The sequence below is a fragment of the Sminthopsis crassicaudata genome, chromosome 4 (assembly GCF_048593235.1).
Source record: "Sminthopsis crassicaudata isolate SCR6 chromosome 4, ASM4859323v1, whole genome shotgun sequence".
Lineage (NCBI taxonomy): Eukaryota > Metazoa > Chordata > Mammalia > Dasyuromorphia > Dasyuridae > Sminthopsis > Sminthopsis crassicaudata.
Window position 1 is genome coordinate 4,568,563 of NC_133620.1, and position 16,422 is coordinate 4,584,984.

The 16,422-nt window shown below is 42.0% G+C and overlaps 1 protein-coding gene and 1 pseudogene across 2 annotated transcripts in view; both read left to right on the forward strand.

Moving 5' to 3' along the window:
• Window positions 1-16,422, forward strand: part of ST6GALNAC3 (ST6 N-acetylgalactosaminide alpha-2,6-sialyltransferase 3) — a 460,411-nt gene that overhangs the window by 188,395 nt on the left and 255,594 nt on the right. The window lies entirely within an intron of this gene.
• LOC141541493 (dr1-associated corepressor pseudogene) lies at window positions 5,100-8,497 on the forward strand (annotated as a pseudogene).

The window sequence follows — 16,422 nt, forward strand, 5'->3', positions numbered from 1 at the left end:
ATCATCCAAAGGAAACATGACAAAATCACCTGGCCCGGTGTTCCAAGTAGACACCGGGCTCCATTATTCTGATGGATGGAAGTCGGCCAGACCGCCCTCCTGAACCCCTCTCCACCCCCACCCGGTGGCTCTGGTTGACAGGGAGAGAATGCGACTCGCCTCATTACTGTGTGGGTGACATGATAATGACCTTCATGCCAGCCAGCAGACTTTACATAATTGAGAGGAAAGACTCTCCCCGAGACGCTGGAAATCATTAGCCGGAGGCCGGGGCCCAGCTAACAAGGTGGCGTTGGGGGATGGAGCCATCCGAGTCTTGGGAGGCCGGACTGGTCCTGGGCTCGCTGGGCGAAGTCGGGCCAGCAGCAAGTTCTCATTGGGCGGCAGGCTTGTGGGGCGGGGAGAAGCGCTTCACAGCGCGGGATCAGCGCCGGTGCTCAGGAACCCCCAGGTCCAATCAATCCCAGACACTTACCAGCCATGTGACCTTAGGTAAGCCCCCCAGCTTCTTTGCCTCAGGCTCCTTAGCTGTAAAATGGGAGTGATCACAACAGCAAGGTCACTGAAGGGAACATGGGATATTGGTGAGGTGTCCGGCACGTGCTCTATAAATGCGCGCCACTATTTCTAAGCTCCCCTCATTTTTCTCTTCCCAATCCCTTGGGGTGCTCCTCTCCCTCGTCTGACCTCCGCTTCTCAGTCTACTTTGCTTACAAGTTCTAGAGTAAGTGGGTAGCGCCCTAGGCTTAGAGTCAAGAAGCCCTGGATTTGAATCGTGTCTCACAGACTTGTTAATGGAAATCTCTTGACCTTGCTTTTAGCATCCTCATCTGTAAAATGGACCTAAACTTGCATGATTTGTTCCAGCTCCAGATCTGTGATTCTACGATCCTCATCCTTGCCCCGCTCCCTGCTCATGGTCACGGCCCATCCTGGCCCCCGGTAATGTCACTGCTCCGGCGGGTCTGTGCAGATAACTCTGAGAGCTGTCCATCTCTCAGATGTCCATCTCAGCTGGTCCAAGCCCAGTCTCAGTCTGGTCCCACAGCACCAACTGCCCGCTGGCTCTGCTGTTGGTTACATAGGCACTCTAAAGCACATCGGACACCCCATCATTTCTGCCGAATGCTCTCCATTACATGAATCCTAATTTGGGCTGAAAGCTCTCTCCTCCTTCCAGTCAACCATGATCGCAAACCCAGAGTCCTCCTCGACTCCTCTCTCCATCATTTTTCATACCCTTTCAGTTAATCTACCCCGACAATGTGTTGTGCATCTGCCCCTTTTCCCTGCCACCATCCTTGCTCAGGGTCCTCAAATTTCACTTGAAATATTATCACAGCCTCATTGGTCTCCCAGCCTGCAGACTCTGCCCCTCTCTTCCCATTGGTCCATCCAGCCTTCTCCCGAGCTGCCGTGTTGATATTTGGCACAGCTCTGATTTTGTTGCTTCCCTATTCAAGAACTCCCAGGGATTGCCTCTTTCCTCTAACACAAAATTCAACCTTTTCCGCTTTTTACATCTCCTTCAAATCTAGCTCTGCTCTGGTTTTACAGGGCGAGGAAGCGCCCATTTCTCCAGCTACTCTACAGCCCTCCTCACACTGACCTTTCTGCCACACCTTGGGCTCAGCCCTGTCCTTGTGCCCAGGTGGCGGGTCCCTGACGTGGATCCTTTCTGTGCTATAATGTCTGGAGCTTATGCTTGGCTTAGGTGTGACTCCAAAGGACGCTTAGCTTTACCCACCTAGATTTTAATCCCACAATCCCCCAAATCAGATAGCTAATGGATAACGTCTTATTTAGTGCCCGGAACCCATGTTAAATGGAGCCTACGTCCCCTCCCTTCCAATGGGGGAAAACAATGCATAGAAGAGAACTGAAACACAGAAATGAAGGAGGGGGAAAGGAGGGATGTAAAAGGGCAAAGTGGGCAATGAGGAGGAGGAGGAAGAGTCCAGGTGGCAGTGATGTGAAGCGTCCTGGTCGTTACTGTGGTTCAGTCATTTTTCAGTCGTGTCTTACTCTTTATGACCACTTTGGGCTTTCTTTGTTGTTGTTTTTGCAAATATACTGACGTGGTTTGCCATTTCCTTTTCCCGTTCATTTTATAAATGAGCAGAGTTAAACGATGAGTCTTCCTGACTGCAGGCCCAGCACTCTGTCCGTTGCACCATTTAGCTGCCCAGAAGTATGTAGGAGTCCTTCCTAAAATTGTGGACCACAAGTTCCCAGGGGGGAGGTTTATCAGGCAAGCAATGACACAGACAAGGCAGAGAAAGATTCCATTTGACATATATGTAATTTCTGGATATTTGTCGTTTTTCTTACAAGGGAAGGCAGAGATTTTCTTGTTCTTGTTCTTGTCTTCAGTGACTAGCTTAGCGTCTGGAACATTGTAAATGTTTAATATATAGAAAGCCAGGTTTGGTGAGCCAACCGCACTCAACTTAGCATCTTGCTGCAGGTGAGTGATTGCCCTCTCCACTTGAATGGCTGCCCTAGCTTTTCGTGGCCATGAACTCTATCCCTCTCTAAGACTATCACCTCTCACGCACAGATTCTCAGAATCTCAGAGAGGAAAGGTCATCTAGTCTGTATGCAATGTACAGAAACAAATAAGCACAGTAGCTTAATGTTTGATAGAACCAAATATCCCAGCTCGGGGAAAGAACTCAGTTTTCAGGAGAACCTATTGGGAATAGAGGAAAGCAGTCTGGCAGAAAGTAGATACAAACCAATATCTCATACTACATACTGGGAGAAGCTTCAAATGAACCCATGATGTAGATGCAAGATAGCATTTTAAGCAAATTAAAGGAGCATGGAAGAAATTGCCTGCCAGATCAATGAGGAAAGAGTCCATCACCAAACAGGCTTACAGAAAGTAAAATGGAGGATCTTGCCTATAAAATAAATGTAATTTGCACAAACAAAATCTATACAACTAACATTAAAAGAGAAACAAGAAATGGGGGAAGACATATTTGCAGCAAAATTCTCTGATAAGAGAATTTTTCCAAAATGTATTTGTAAGGCTTACAAGAAACTGAGTGGAATTCATAAAAATCAGGACCAGTCCCCAAATGATAAATGGTCAAATGATATGAATAAGTGGTTTTCAGAGGAAGAAATCTAAAGTATCAATAGCCATTTAAAAAATACTCTACATCACTAATAATTAGAGAAAATAAATAAAAGCAAGTCTGAGATGCCTTCTCACACTTAGCAGATTGACTAAATTGACAAAAAATGGAAAATGACAAATATTAGGATGAGGGAATACAGGTACATTAATGGATTGTGAATAGAGTTGAAAACTATTTCAGCCATTCGAGAAAGTAATTTGGAAATAAGCCCAAAATGCTATTAAATTGTGCATACCCTTTTATTTAGCTCCTAGGTATATATTCCAAAGAAATGGTGGGGGGAATTAAAAAAGGAAAAAAAATCTATTTGTACAAACATTTGTAGCAATGTCTTTTTATGTTGGAAAAGAATTGGAAATTGAGAAATTATGCTCATTAATGGGGAAATGACTAAACAAGTTATGGCATATAAATATGATGAAATAGTATTGTGTTATAAGGAAATTATGAGGAGAAACCTAAGAAAACTTCTATGAACTGATGAAGAGTGAAGTGATTAAAATTAGGAGAATGATTTATAAAATTAAAACAATTTTATAAAAATCAACAACTTTGAAAGACTTAGGGAGTATTCAACACAATTTTTGTTGTTATTTAAATGTTTTTTGATCTTTTCTGATTTTCTATGCCCCCTTTGGGGTTTTCTTGTCAAAGATATTGAAGTAATTTGACATTTCTTTCTTGAGCTTATTTTATAGATGAGAAAACAAGCAAAGTTTAGTGACTTACTTGCCCAGGGTTACACAATTAGTAAAGGTCTGAGGCCAAATTTAAATTTAGGAAGAGATTTCTTCTGTCCTAGAACTCTATTATGCCACTAATTATCCTAATTGAATGCACATATCAGTCACAGTTTCAAAGGACTCATGATGAAACATGCTATTCAGCCCAAAGTAGAGATATTATGGACTCAGAGTGGAGAATGAGGCACATTTTTCTTTCTTTCTCCTTCCCTCCTTCCTTTTCTTTCTTCTTTCCTTCTTTTCTTCCCTCCCTCCCTTTCTTTTTCCTTCCTTCCTTCCCTTTTCCTTTCCCTCCTTCCCTCCTTCCCTCTTCTTCTCTCCTTCCTACCTTCCTTCCTCCCCTCCTTCTTTCCTTCCTTCCTTCCTTCCTTCCTTCCTTCCTTCCTTCCTTCCTTCCTTCCTTCCTTCCTTCCTTCCTTCCTTCCTTCCTTCCTTCCTTCCTTCCTTCCTTCCTTCCTTCCTTCCTTCCTTTCTTCCTTCCTTCCTTCCTTATCGTTCTTTCCTTTAATTTCAATTATAACTAATGTAGAAATTTCTTCTGCATGATTATATGTGTGTATATGTGTGTGTGTATAAAAGCTTTTGTTTTTCTTCTTACTCTGATCCATTCTTTCTTCAGCCATCAAAGTGATTTTCTTAAGCACAGTTCTGACTGTGTCACCCTCCTATTTAAACTCCAATGGCTTCCCAAATCCAGAGTCCTGTTTGGTGTTCCCAAGCCTTCATAATGTGGTCCTTCCCAAATAATCAGGCTCCTTGGGGTTATCTCTACCAGATACTCTTTGACCCTGTGACATTGGCCACTGGCTGTTTCACAAATAAGTTCCTCCATATCTTGGCTCTGGGCATTTTCTCTGGCTGTCTCCCATGCCTTGAATGCTCTCCTTTCTCTGCTCTGCCCATGGACCTCCCATCTTCTTCTAAGTTTTAGCTAAAACTTTCCATTTTTCAGGAAGCCTGGATCAATCCATCTTATTTCGGGTGCTTTCCTTCTTTGTTATTTCCTATTTATCCAGTGTATTTAGGTTGCTTGTGCATAATTCTTTGTCTATTGTCTCCTCCATGCATTGTGAGCTCCTTGGAGGAGGCGTCTGTCTGGCTTTTACCTCTTTTTGTATCTGTGTGATTAGGATGATGCTCTGGCAGGTACTAGAGGCTTAATGAATATCAGGAGATAATATTTATCCAATGACAAATGGGTGGGATGGGGAGAGGAAGAGGGAGAGAATTAGGATCTGAAAATTAAATCAAATTGAATGAACCAAAAAAGTTAAAAGCCATCTAATTGGACTCCTGCCCAAGACAGACTTCTCTTTATAATGTATTAACAAAACAGCCATCTAATCTTTCCTCACAGACCTCCAGTGAGGTACTAGATGCCGTCTCTCACCCACGGCAGCCCATTTCACTTTGAGGTTGCTCTGTTTTTTAGGAGGATTTTTCCTGACCTCAAGTCTCAATTATCCTCTGGGCAGTTTCCTTCCCACAATTCCTTGGCTGCCATTTCTCTATTTGTGGTCAGGCACAGAAAGTCCAGTCAGGCTCATGTGTAGCCCAAGAAAATCCGCCTCTCAGCCAAGCTTATGCCTCCGAGGTCTCTCATCCGTGACAGCTCCCTTGCTCATGGTTGGTGTCCGAGTGGGAAATCCGCCACAGAGGGGCAAACAAGACCGGAGACAGAAGATTCCCGCATCCTCTTTTAACAGAAATTTCTGCCCAGGTTTCAGGGTGGCCTCTGCATGTTTTCACTGAACCCAGCCACTTGAATCATCTCTGAAGATCCTGCCTCCCCCTTAGTGATATGGCAGTTGTATTGATTATCACTTTGCTAAAAATACATTTACCAATCACACCTGAATACCAAATGCTGCCCTGGGCCCTTCAGATTGCCTGTAATGGAGCTCGCCAGGATTAGAGTGCAGTCAGCTCCTGCTTTCAACTGTACTCTGTCTTTACCGTGAATGTGAATGGAATATTTTTTTTTCCTCAGCAAAAATTGAGGAACCTAATTGAAAACCAAGGTAGAATGGGGAGGGGCAGAGATTAGGAAAAGGGAAGAAATGCTTTCATCTTACCTGACGGTAGCCAAATTTGGTTGGACACAATAAGGTGTTTGTTATAAATTAATTATAATACAGTCCTTCATCTTTACTATCTTACCTCATCTTATCAGCCCTGCCAGGGAATGCACTATTATTATTTTCCATGTACTGATGAAAAGCAGATCCAAAGCTATTTGTTTGTACAGTGTAACAGAGCTAGCAAAGAAGTGTTTGGAGCAGGATTTGAGCGCAGAGCTCCCTGACTCCAAGTCTGATGCTCAGTCTACTGCACCATATCTTTGGGGATAAATAGAAAGCCTTAGACTTAGATCCAGGATAGTTTCTTCTTATGTCTGGAGTTGGAGGAAGGGGCTCACCTGAAGCAGATCTAGGGTCTTTAGTGGCCCACAAGAACTATAGGAGCCCAAGGTGGATATGTCAGTGAAATGACGAGGTGGGCAGAAGTTAAGGTGCCTCCGTGCCCTGGTTAGCTCACACTTATTCTTCTGTGTTCCATCTGGGACATGGTGACCTCAGGGATGTAATAATTACTGTGTCACTGGAGTTTTTCAATTATTTGCTGGATGACCATCTGTCAGGTGTAGTATAGTAAGGATTTTTTCTTGGGCAGCATTTGTATGGCCACTGTCATTCTTTCCAACAAAAATCTGTAATTCAGTGAAAGAAATGGGAAAAGGAAAGATTAGAGGGAGATAAAAAAAAGCTAAAAGAAAAGAACAAAAAAGGGAGGAAAGAAAGAAAAGGAAAAATCTCATGCTATATATTGTTAGGATTACAAGGTGATAACTCAGGTTGTCTGGGCAATTCTCTAGCTCAGAATTCACACCTTTAAGGGGAGTTTACACCTTTAGACTTCTGAAAAGGAGTTTACACATTTAAAGGAGTTCACACATTTAAAAGGAGCAAGTTCATTGGCTGTAGGAGTTTTCACAAGCCCATTCTCTGCTAGGATAAAAGAGGAGGGTAGTCGGGCAAGGAGCAGTCTAGACGGGGATTGAGTTTAGACGGTGGTCTGGAAGGAGAGAGTCTGGACTGGGGAAGGACAAGAGCTGGAGGAGATTCAGAGCCAGGATTCAGGAAGAAGAAGAAGAGGCTGGCTGGAGGCTCCAGAAGCCTCCCAAGAAACCTGCTCATAGAGGAAAAGATTATACAGAAAAGAAACCTCCTCCCAAAGAAGGATTACAATTGAGAGACAATCAGGACCCTTTACATTTTGGTGCCCAATGTGGGGCAAGGACTGATTCTGAGCCCTTCAGAGGAGCTTGCCCGGACCTTGACATTTGACATGGACACAGGAGGCCCCGAGATGCTGAGCAAGAAGTACAACGTGCGCTTCCCGCCGGCCAGGATCGAGAAGATCATGCAGACGGACAAGGAGATCGGCAAGGTGGCCGCAGCTGTTCCTGTCTTCATCTCCCGAGCACTAGAACTGTTTTTGGAATCGCTTCTCAAGAAAGCCTGTCAAGTGACCCAGTCCCCGAATGCCAAGACCATGACCACCTCCCACCTGAAACAGTGTATGGAGTTGGAGCAGCAGTTTGACTTCCTGAAGGACCTGATGGCTGCCGTGCCTGACGTGCAGGGGGATAGAGAGGACAATCACCTGGACGGCGAGAAGGGAGCCCCGAGGGGCCAGAAGCTTGGGAGCAGCCGGAAAAATGGCCTCACCTGCCCTGCCTCACTATGAAGAAAAATAAAGTTTAAAAAATATACTTTCATATGCATTTAGTCACCATCAGTTCTTTCCCTATGTATGGATAGTATTTTTCATAAGGCCCTCTGAATTATCTTGGGTCATTGTTTTGCTGAGAATAGCTAAATCATTAACAGTTGATCAATGTACAATATTGCTATTTCTGTGTACGGTGCACTCCTGGTTTGCTCATTTTACTTTGCATCAGTTCATATTTTGTGGGGGGTTTTAAGTTTGTTTTGTGAAAGCAGATTTTTCTGAGCACGTCCTGCTTGCCGTTTCTTTTTGAAATAATACATTTTTATTTTTCAAAATATATGCAAATATGGTTCTCAGCATTCACCTTTGCAAAACCCGTGTTCCATATTTCCCCCCTCCCCACCTCACATCTTCCCTAAACAGCAAGTAATCCAATATAGTTTAAACATATGCACTTCTTCTAAATGTATTTCCCCATGCAGCATGAGAAAAATCAGATCAAAAAGGAAAAATAATAAGAAAACAAAAAGCAAGCAAACAGTAAGGACAAAGGTGAAAATGCTATGTCGTGATCCCCATTCAGTCCCCGTGGTCCTCTCTCCGGGTGCAGATGGCTCTCTCCATCACAGGTCTATTGGAACTGGCTGGAACCACCTCATTATGGAAAAGAGCCACTGCTTGCCACTTCTTCTAGCACAATAACATTCCTCATATTCCTTCACAGGAAGGGTTAGAACCACAACTGGGTCGTCCATTCCTTAATTGATAGACATTCCCTAAATTTCCACCGCCTTGCCACCAGAAAAAAGCTGCCATAAATATCTGTATATATACATATCGGTAGTTTTCTTTTTTGTTTTTTATCTCTTCGGATGAGATCTAGTTGGAGCAAGCATTGCTGAGTCAAAGGGTGGGCAGGGTTTTACGGACATATTGCATGAATGGTTGACTCAATTCACAAATCCACCAATAATGATAAATGTCTCAATTTTGCCATATTCCCATAGTATTTGCCATCTTCCTTTTCTGTTATACTAGCCATTTGATAGCTGTAGGGTTGCAATTCCGAGTTGTTTTACTTTGTATTTCTTTAATCAATAAAGTTTGTAAAGCATTTTAAAATATAATTACAGTTAACTTGGGTTACTTCATCTTAAAACTACCTGTTTATATCTTTTGACCATTTATCCATTGGAGAATGGCTCTTTTATACATTTTATTCAATTTTCTATATGTTTGGTAAATGAGATCTTTATTAGAGAAACCTCCTTGCATAGTTTTGCTTCCTGTGTATGTCCCTCCATCTTATTTTCCCCTCTTTATCCTATTCTCTCTCTCCTTTTACTCCCTCCATCCTCAAAAGTATTTGGCTTCTGAATATTACCTTTCACAATCTGCCCTCTTTTCTTTTAGCATTCCCCTTTCTCTTAACTCATCCTTTTCTTACTTTCTATAGTGTAAGATAGGTTTCTATATCTAACTGAACCGATTGTGTATGTCATTTCTTCTTTGAGTCAGTTCCTTTGAGAGTAAAGTTCAAGAGTTTCACCCCAAGTCCTCCATCGTTCCCTCCCCTATAGAAGAAATCATCCCATTCTACTTGTCTTTTCCACCTTCTGCCAGGACATTCCTCTTTCTCACTCTTAATTTTATTCTTTTTAGATATCATCACATTATGATCAATGTATCTCTTAACTGTCCTAATAATTAGAAAATTCTTAGAAGTCACAAATAGCACTTTCCAATGTAGGAATGTAAACAGTTTAAGCTTATTGAATCCCTTATGATTTTTCTTAATTGTTTATCTTTTAATGTTTCTCTTGAGCTTTGTATTTGAAAGTCAAATTTTCTATTCAGCTCTGGTCATCTCATAAGGAAAACTTGAAAGTGCTCTAATTAATTGAACATCCATTTTACCCATGACGATTTATAATCAATTTTGCTAGGTAGGTGGTTCTTGGTGGTAATTCTAGCCCCTTTGCCCCCCATAATATCATATTCCAAGCCCCTTAACCCTTTAATGTAGAAATGCTAAATCTTGTGTTATCCTGGCCTCATGATTGCTTCTTTCAGGCTGCTTGCAATATTTTCTCTTTAACCTGGGAACTCTAGATATAATATTCCTGGGGGTTTTCATTTTGGGATCTCTTGCAGGAGGGGATAAGTGAATTCGTTCATTTTTTATTTTACACTCTAGGTCCAGAATATCAGGGCAGTTTTCCTGCTTTCCTTGATAATTTCTCTTTCACACTTTTTTTCTTTTTAATTTTTTGATTTTGTCTTATTGTTTCTTGATTTCTCATAAAGTCATTAACTTCCACTTGTTGAATTTTAATGTTTAATGAATTATTTTCTTCAATGAGCTTTTGAATCTCCTTTTCCATTTGATCAATTCTACTTTTTAAAAGTGTTTTTTCCTTCAGTTGATTTTTGTATCTGTTTAGCCATTTGGTCTATTCTATTTTTTATGTATTATTTTCCTCAGTATTGTGTGTGTGTGTGTGGGTGTGTGTGTGTGTGTTTATGCCTTCTTTACCAAGTTGTTGACTCTTTTCCTCCATGATTTTCTTGTACTACTCTCAATTCTTTTCTCAATTCCCCCACCTATCTCTTTTATTTGATTTTGAAATCCTTTTTAACTTCTTCTAGGAATTATTTTTTGGCCTAAGACTAATTTGCATTCTTCTTTGAGTCTTTGGATGTAAGAGTTTTGACTTTGTTGTTTTCTTCTGAGAGTATGTTTTGATCTGCCCTGCCGCTATGGTAATATTCTATGGTCATGTTCTCTTTTTTTCAGTCTATTTCTTTAACTCTGTATTAAATGGAACTCTGCTCCTAGGATAAAGGGGCTAATGTCCCCAGTTGCTCCTGCTCTCAGAGTTGGTTCTAGGAATCCATAAGTTTTCAGTTCTTCCAAAATAGTATGATCTAAGGAGAGATGTGGTCACTGATGTTCTCCCCTGTGCTACAGTCTTTAGGTGATGAAAAGGATTTTTCTGACCTGGAACTGTGACCAAAGGCCCTGTTCCTGCTAGTGCCCATCCTTACTCTGGAACTTCAACCTGGAATAACATTAGTAGTACAACAGAGTGATGCACATAGTTCCAACCAAGGGACCCTTGCAATCTTCTTCTGACCATTTATGTGACCCCCTGAGCAACTATGGACGGAGCTCCAGAAGCTGCTTCTGCTTCCTCTGATTCAGTCTCCCCCAAGGCCTGCTGCTGCTCTGCTGCCATATTCTTTTGCTCCATTCTTACCCTGCTGGGATAGAGCTTTCCCGCCAACTTTCTAAGTTGTATTGATCTGGAATATTGTTTCACTCCATGCTTTTTTTGCTTCAGATTTATTTTGAGGCATTATTTAAAGTTATTTGGAGAGAAATTTGGGAGTCCTTGGGCAAGTCCCTGTCTTTTCTCCACCATCTTGACTTTTCCTAGCAACAGGTCACTTTATTTAATATTTTTCTTTCTTTTTTATTAATTTTATAACTATAATTTTTTGACAGTACATATTCATGGGTAATTTTTTACAGCATTATCTCTTGTACTCACTTCTTTTCTGAATTTTCCCCTCCCTTCCTCTACCCCCTCCCCTAGGTGACAGGTGGTCCCATATATGTTAAATGTGTTACAGTATATCCTAGATACAATATACGTGTGTAAAACCGAATTTCTTGTTGCACGGTAAGAATTGGATTCAGAAGGTAAAAGTAACCTGGATAAAAAGACAATAGTGCAAACAGTTTACACTCAATTCCCAGTGTGTTCCTTCTCTGGATGTAGCTGATTCTGTTCAGGTCACATACTTTAAAGAACAAAGGAACATAGGATTGGTGAGATAGAGGAAAATATATAAAACAATTTTATTAAAAATAAAATTAAAAAACCCAAAATGGTGTATCTCCTTTGAATCAAATATCTAATTACGACTGTATCTAATGTATCTAAATGAGGTGGGAAAGGATGGGTGTCATTGAGAAATATCCAAAAATTGTCGAATTCTAGGGCTTCCAGGCTGGCATGGGCAAAAGCCTTCCACCCCACCAGGGATTCAAGCTAGGTAATGCCATTTTAAGTATTATTCAGTCTGCTATTATTCCTGGACCCTGGAGATTCTCCTTATTAAAAGAGAACAGAATTATTAAAACAGAAGAAATGAAGTGGGCTCAGAGGTGACAGGGGTTAATTCTGCATTTGTCACGAGATGTAGCCTGATTTTCTTGTAAGACTTTTAATTTCTACTGGGCATAATCACTTGCAGCTGCAATGATGTGCTGTGGAACAGTGGTGAGTACTAGTCTTTGGAGATTTTATACAAGCTGTTATTTAAAAATAGAAATCCGGGGCTCACAGCTGGATAAGTCACCTACTACTAAGGAAATCTAAGGAAGTGACCCACTTAGCAGCTTTCAGGAATTGTCACACTGGAGCAAACTTTTTGAAATGGCCACCCAAACAACCCCTAAAGAATCAACCAAATATATGAAAAACAAACACTTTTCCTATAGAGAAATGGTTTGTGTGACCATCTTTCTGCTCAATCTTGCTTATTTTCATCACTAATAACTAGTTTGGGACCTCATGCCCTCCATTCTCTTACTTTTAGTCCTTTGCAGAATTAGGAAGTGGTTATCTATTCCAAACCCAGCTTGGATAGAAATCCTCTTCATAGTATCTCTGCCAGTTCTTTACCTGAAGACTTCTGTCTTTCCTTCTTCAAACCAAGCTTTATACCTTTATTATATTCGAGTCTTTCTACTTTCATCTAGCAACTTCCTTCCTCAATTGCCTTCAATGACTACCTGTTTCCTATGACTTCAACCTATTCTCACTCTGGCTTTCAAAGGACCTCCTCAAAACAATCTTTCCTAATTTTCTGTCACTTGTCAATTGTTGTGATAGAGTCTCGTTCCCTTAAATGTCCTTCAAATACTTCACACATACGTCTCCCTCTGTGCATTGGCTCTCATTCCTTTTAGCTATGTTGTTCTCCCTTTTGATATGTTGCCCTAGAAAAATCCTCCCTGTCTTATAAGATTGATCTGAATACTCCATTCCTCCCTGCCACCATTTCAAGCTGTTCCATCCCTCCTGGATGATTTTTTTTTTTATAAATTCCTTCAACACTTAGGGGCTATTTACTATAACCAGATATGCTCAGAAAGTATTTACTAGTTGCTTGAGATGTGCTAGCATTGCCTTTAGTTTTCAGTTTGGATTATTTGCTTTTTCCAGTGAGCAAGCTTTTATTTTTCATCTCTGACTCTTTCCACCTTTCCCACTGAATGTTATTTTCCAAAAAAAGGAAAAGAAAACCCTATATTCAATATGCCATTAAGCAAAACAGATACTCACACTGGCCAAGTCCAAACTACATCTGCTTGAGGCCCCCTGGCAGGAGACAGTCAGTGCATATTTTACTGCTCCTCTGGGGTACATCTGGGCATTGTCCAAGAGTTCTAAGAGCCTTTAGAGTTTGTTGACATTGCATTCATTGTCCTCCCAGTTTTACTCACTCTCTCTGTTTCCTCCCCGTCTATTTTGTCATTTTTCCTTGGGCACAATCATATTTCATTAGACCCATATGCTATAATTTGTTTAGCCATTCTCTCAGAGGTAGACACTCCTTCCCCTTTAGTTTTCAGTTTGTTGCTTCTACGATAAGAACTGCTATAGCAATTTTGTGCCTATGGTTCCTATTACTGTCCCTCTGATCTCTTTCGATAGTTTTATCTTTTCAGATAAAGAATAGGCTCCTTGAAGGAAGGAGCCAGAGGAGTAGGTGTGGGGAGGCAGGCAGAAAGCCCTGCATCTGGAATGAGAAGCCAGCTCAGTCGAAATTCTTCCTCTGGCTCTTATTAAACATATGGCTTGAGGCAAGCCCTTTGCTTTTATTGAGCCTTGGTTTCCTCACCTGCAACATGGGAACAATGAGCTTTACCTTCCCCTCCTTGCCAGGTGGTAAAGCCCAATTTAAGTTTCTGTTCTTACATGTGATCAGAGCCAGATGGGTGGTGAATGTCTAGACCACTAGATTTGGCATTAGGAAAACCTGAGTTCTGATTCTGCCTCTGACACAGCCCTGATGGGTGATCTTGGGGAAATCTTTCAACTCCTCTCACCCTCAGCCCAGGAGGTGGGGATAAGAAGGAGAAAATTCCAGATGCGAGGGGCAGTCAATTCTTAGAATAGGGAGATGGCGTTTCATGGACAAGGCACAGTGAGGAGCCTTCGGTCACTGTATCACATCTTATATGGAAGAGAGCAAAATGTGAGAAGCTTGGAATGGTAGGAAGGAACCACTTGAGTTTCTTGAATAAGGAAGTGATAGGGTCAAAGCTACATTTTAGGGATCAGCTTGGTAGCTGAGTGAAAGATGGAATACGGTGGGAAGGGGCTTGAGGGGGAGACCACCAGCAATAGTCCAGGTGTAAAATGATGAAGGCCTGCCCCAAGATGGTGGGAGAGTGAGAAGAGAGGAGAAAAAGCTTGTATGAGAGTGGTAGGAAGGTAGAAATGACAAGACTTGGCGGCTGATTGGCTATGGGGAGTGAGAGTAGGAATGACACTGAGATTGTCAGCCTTGGTAACCAGCAGGAAGGTACACGTAAATATAATCCCAAGCACACAAAGAACACAAAAGGAATACTTGTGAACTGAATGGTTGGCTTGAATAGACTGAGTATTATTATGCTGCACATGATTCCACTTAAGGCTTGTATAAGTAAGTGCTAATTCTCACTGCTTGTGAAAAGCAAAGCAAAACATGAGGGAACTTTCCCCAAGGCCACACTCAAGCCAATAATGGAGCCAAGATCTGGGCCTTGACTCCTAAACCATATTTCTATCAACTTGAATATACTTCCTCTTAAAAAGTACAGGCTGGTTCCTGCCGTTAGGGAGCCCCCCGAACCGTAGTTCGGAAAGACATAGTTGATCTGTAATCCTATAAATGAGCCTTACACAGAATCCTCCTGGGGGATGGCCCGATTTAGAGGTGACCGCTTCTAGGCGCTGTCCACGGTGCTGACCAAACCTCTTCGGCTCAGAGAGGGGAGTGGCCGCAAGGGTTTTGAAAGTGACCAGAAGTCAGCCAGAAAATGAATAAAGGAACTATTACCACAAAAAAGTCTTCATGCATCTCACAACATTTAACAGAATGTCATGCATAAGAATTGCTCAATATAGAAATGTGCAGTTGAATGAAACAAAATGTTCCACTGTTCTTAAAAGGGTATAAATAATAAAGGAATAACCCCATTTATTCACTTATAAATTGCAAAGCCCTTTCCCCTCTACCTAACTTTGCAAACATTTTCACCATGGGAATTTCACCAGAGTTCCTGCTTTTTGTGGTTAGCATGAGCACAACTGGAAAATGGACTCAATGTGCATTTGTCCTTTTAGAATTTACTTTTTTATTGTTTGCATGTTGCCATTCATTCATATCCCAACCGACCCTGCTTCCTAGAAACAGGACAAATGGGATAGCACAGGCGGGAGAGAGAGCCCAGATTAGTCGTGGATGGGCCTCGCCCCCAAATAATGAACAATTCTCACTTTTCCCCTAGCCCCTCACTTTCAACAGGAATTAATGCTTATGATCCCAAAGCATACTTCGTGGCCTAGGGTTCGGGTAACTCCCAAGACAGCATGTTATAAAGAGAAGCAGTGTTCAGTCTCGAGTCAGGAGACCTGCATTTCAATCCTAGGTTCCTAAGGTTATAACCATTGGGAAATCTTTTATTCTCTTTGAGTCTCCACTTCCAAATCTGTGAAGTGGGTACAATAATTCTTTTTTACCTACTCTATAAACACTGTAAGGAAAATTCTATATCATCTTTAAAGTCCTGTAGAAATGAAAATAATTACAAGTACTTCTTCTGCTCTGACATTTATAGGCAATTGCTGGCACTGTTTGTTAGACCTAAGGGAGAGGGCAGAAAGCTAATGTCAGAGCAGGGGATTCTCCAGGTGCCAGTCCTCAAAGCTGCTTTAATGGAAAGGGTGCTTTATATGCCAGCTTCTTCACCTGTGGGTCACAATTGCGTCAGATCTGTAACTGAAAGTGAGGGTGGCAAATTGTTATTTATTCTCAGTAAATGTTTGATTTGTATTCCTATTTTATATGCCTGATATCGCAGGTTACATAAGAATTTCTCAGGTACAAAGGGGTCATGAGTGGGAGGAGATTGAAGCAGACGTGCTCTGTGTGGAGCCTTGAGGACTTGGCTTTGAATCTCTGAGTGACCTTGAACAGCCCCATAACAGGGAGGGCTCCAGACGAGACATGTCTAAGGACTTTCTCCCCTCCAAAGCCCTTTGTTCCTTTGGGAATTCCAATTCCTGAGACAAAAATAACTTAAAAGCAAGATCAGGCCTGGGCAGGGAGATCTTCCTCAGCAACAGTTCAGCCCAGGACCCGAAATCTCCGGGCTGCCCTGCCTGATTTTAGGCAGACAAGCACTCTGGCTGGGGGGAGAGGGGGGAGCTTGGCTGCTGAACCCGGAGAACTTCCTGCCTAGGCAGACACATCCTTTCCAGTCACTTGAGCCCTGCTACCTCCACTCCATTGCCTATTAATGTGATTGGCCACTTATGGAAATTGCTTCCTTAGGAGCTAAATGTGGTTATGCTAAGTGATGTCTGCTGTAAAGCAGCCCAGGCACATATTCATGGATATGAGTTCCAAGGAGGGATCTTTCTGCCTGGGGAGATTCAGCAGGGGGGGGCAGGTTCAGAGGCATGGCAGCCTCGGGCCAGTCCACTTCCTTTGTTCCTTCCGGGGTAGCC